The sequence below is a fragment of the Borostomias antarcticus genome (genome assembly GCF_949987555.1).
Source record: "Borostomias antarcticus genome assembly, chromosome: 25".
Classification (NCBI taxonomy): Eukaryota; Metazoa; Chordata; class Actinopteri; order Stomiiformes; family Stomiidae; genus Borostomias; species Borostomias antarcticus.
In genome coordinates, this window is record NC_140258.1 from 10,454,004 (window position 1) to 10,457,395 (window position 3,392).

A 3,392-nucleotide genomic window follows, 5' to 3' on the forward strand; every position below is an offset into this window, starting at 1 on the left:
GAATATGAGTTTATCAAACTATACACCCCTCACCGACACGCACACATGCACACGTTGTACATATGAGTCGGGATGAGCGGTTTGAAGAGGATAGTTTCGAACAAAACAAAAAAAAAAAGACACTAACATTCCTGGTCTAGTTAAAAGGGTTCAAGACCCTCCACTGGTCTGTGCAGGCTGCTGAGCGGCCACAAGCCACAGGGGGGCGCCAACAACAGGCCTTTCAGTTTTTCTCCCACTAGCAGCCAAATATGAACATAGTGAATTGGAAACACTACCGCCACTTTTGTTTTTCTTTCACCAAAAGTCCGCACCTTCTTTTTCTTGGTTTTGAACTGAACTTCAGAAGCCCGTGAAGTTTCGTTTACTGATGTTTTTCAGTTAACCCTTTGCGCGGAGTGGCCGACTGCGCTTTCCTTTGTCAGTATTACTCCAGGTGTACTGATTGTTTACAGTCCATGGCTTCCCACTACAAAACACGACCTAGGAAGAAGTATTCACATTCTGCAACAGTTCTCGTTTGTATAACAGATGTGGCTCTACTGATGTGTATGTTTTATATTCAAGAGTTCATTTTTATTATTTACAAATAAAAGACTGTGTGGAAGAAAATGGGTCTGAGTGAATTATCTCAGGTTATTGAATGGCAGTAAACTAATTATGTCTGCTTATAACAACAATTGCATTATTTCACAAAAACACTGGTGATCACTGGTCAATAGGGGGCGGGTCTTTAAAACATCACAGTAGTGGTATCGTATTTTCATTGGTCATTCACATTTTAATGGTCATCGTTCACATTTTAGTTGGTGATATTTCACATTTTGCATCCATATAACAGTGACACTCCCTGTACAATACCTCCATCTAGTGGCAGCAGTAGGGATAACAACATACTGTGATATAATGTATGTGGACAGTTATACCCCAATCAGAATCAGTTTTATTTGCCCGGTAGTTTTTAAACATACTAGGAATTTGTTTTGGTCAATTGGTGCACGACACTGATGGAGACAACATGCAGACAGGGTGCAAAGACAGTGCAAAGACAGGACAGTGCAAATGAGCAGTGCAAAATACAAAATGGTGTGTGATGACTGTATATGCATGTATGTGTACAGAGTGTTAATGTGTGTTCAGTGTTTTACAGTGTGGGGGCCGTTGTGATATGTGTGCGGACAGAGTCAGAGGAGAAGAGTGAGAGGGGAGAGAGTCAGAGAGAGGAGAGAAGGAGGGGGGAGAGTCAGAGGGGGAGAGAGTCAGAGGGGAGAGAGTCAGAGAGAGGAGAGAAGGAGGGGGGAGAGTCAGAGGAGAGAGAGTCAGAAGGGGGGAGTCAGAGGAGGAGAGTCAGAGGAGAAGAGTCAGCTCGGGTTATGTATCACCTCTCTATTTTTCCTTACCAATCCACCATGATGTCATAATGTCTGTTCCTCGCAATTGCCACTTTTGTTTGTCTATATCAACTGTTAACACAGTTGTTTCTGTACTGGGCAGAATTCACTGTGGAATGGGACAAATAATATCATGTATTTGGAAGAGTGCTTGAACTGGCTCCAGTGTCCTCTGTAGGGGGTCGTCCCTTCACCACTGGGCTCAGGGCATGATGGGACAGGAGTGTGTGTGTGTCCCATTCCAACATGGTTTCTAGCATCAGCTTCAGGTTGGAGACATCATCCGGTAACTATTTGTGTGTTTGTGTGTGTGTGTGTGTGTGTGTGTGTGTGTGTGTGTGTGTGTGTGTGTGCGTGTGTTTGGGAGAAAAGAGAAAAACCTCACATACTGTACACATATATATATATATATTTTATTTTATTTTATTTTTTTTGACCAGCATATGGGATATGGACAGTCTTGTTTTCTGAACCCCCCCCCCCCCAACATTGCTGTTGAAAACAAAATGGAGCCTTCTCTGGTGAAAATAAATATAAAAATGAATCCCTTCTCGCATGCTCGAGGTTCTCTTTTAAATATCTGGGCAAAAACAGAAAAACAAATCATTTTAATAACACATGAATGTTGACTTTCTTTTAAAATGCCCCCCAATTAGTTACAATACAGTAGTCATTTAGCAGCCGCTTGCATCCAAAGCGTCTTATGATAATTGCCTTTAACGTAGGTAGTCAGTGTACTACTACTCGCCAGAACTCACAAGTGCATCTCCCCTCTAAGAAAGTGACTAAGAGCTTCATCTAGTGCTGAAACCAAAGTGCAAGAGTAGCAAAATACACAACTGGTCCTGTTCTGTCCTGGTTATATTTGGTAAAGAATCCAAAGACATGCTGAACTAGAAATGGTGCTCAGAGAGAACAGACCTCCGCCCCTGAATGCATGGCTCTGTGCACGCCAAAATGGAATGGCTTCTCCAAAATGGAATGGGTTCTAAACTGGCCTGTGCTACACCCCTCCACCGAGTTTCATGAAAGGCAGTCTGATAGTTTTTGAGTAGTTGCTACATGCTACACCCCTTCACTGAATTTCATAAAAATCAGTCTGGTCATTTTTGTGTAAACCTGGTGTAAATAATGAATGGAGGTGAATGGTCGGCCGTGTTTGGGTGGCTCGGCGACCCGCTCTGTGATTCGGATCTGCTTCGAAATTGGATGGTCTCTAGGACGGCCCATTCTACACCCCTCCACTGAGTTTCATGAAAATCGGTCCAGTCGTTTTTTGTGTAATCCTGCTAACAAGCAAACAAACCAAGAAATGGCTTGTGGACCCAACCCATGATTCGGATCCACTCCAAAATGTAAGAGTTCCTAAGCTGGCCCAAGCTACACCCCTCCACCAAGTTCCATGAAAATCGGTCTGGTAGTTCTTGCGTAATCTTGGTCCAAAAAATGAATGGCGTGAATGGGGGTGAATGGGCGGCTTGTGGACCCACCCTGTGATTCAGACCCACTCCAAAATGTAATGTGTTCTAAATTCGACCATCCCTTCCACTGAGTTTCATGAAAATCGGTCCAGTCGTTTTTGAGTAATCCTGCTAACAGACAAATGCCCGCACACACACACACACACACACACACACACACACCACCGAAAACATTACCCATCACCCTGCGCTCTCGTGGGGTAGAGGTAATGAATGCTCAGTCGGTGTCACTTCAGAGGTGAAGTCCCCTGAAGCCACACCTCTGGGGCCACGGATGTTTGATCCTTGTCCGATGAAGAGAAACTGTTATGGAATTAAAAGAGCGACTGACAAATAAGCAACATTTTATTACATACGTGTAATACAAGTGTGGGCTACATGTTCACTTTGAAACATGCAACACAGGCCTTCCTATACCCCTTGTTGGCTATTCTATTTTAGGCTTTGTGGAATATCATTACCATTTTCCAAAATGTGGAATCTTTGTCTATGCCTACTTGTTAACTTCATTGCCATTGAT